We start from the raw sequence: 432 nt of genomic DNA on the forward strand, positions 1-432 counted from the left end.
GCGCTGTGTGTCATCTTGTCTTGTCGAAAATATTATATTAAACATTATATTAAGTTATTTTCTAAACCATTTCCGCCACAAACTGATAATAAAGACACCAGAGAGATCGTGGATGCAATAAGTTGAAGGAGCATTTATTTTTATAGTCATTATAGCTACAACGTGAGTACCAAGCGTGATGTCCAAAAGCCGGTTTTGTCCCGAGCATTTCTAACTCCATGTATTTGCCTTGCCTGTCTTGCAACATTCTGTGTACTAGGCGAGAGGAAGAGGCAAGAACTGACGAGGGACGTAGGGGAAAAATCATGGCTAATTGAGTTATTAATCAGAGCTTTCGTTTAGAATTTCCCTTGTCATCTCTGTTAGGTTATTTCTAAATTCACCGAGTACTATTCTAACATGGGGTTCCAGGCGTGAATTAGAATCTGTTAA

At 38.7% G+C, this 432-nt stretch overlaps 1 protein-coding gene across 1 annotated transcript in view; it reads left to right on the forward strand.

The window, feature by feature from the left end:
- Positions 1-432, forward strand: part of LOC119591330 (glutamate receptor ionotropic, kainate 2-like) — a gene marked incomplete at both ends in the record, with an annotated part of 143,921 nt that overhangs the window by 87,647 nt on the left and 55,842 nt on the right.

Source organism: Penaeus monodon, chromosome 28 (assembly GCF_015228065.2).
Source record: "Penaeus monodon isolate SGIC_2016 chromosome 28, NSTDA_Pmon_1, whole genome shotgun sequence".
In the NCBI taxonomy this organism is placed as follows: domain Eukaryota; kingdom Metazoa; phylum Arthropoda; class Malacostraca; order Decapoda; family Penaeidae; genus Penaeus; species Penaeus monodon.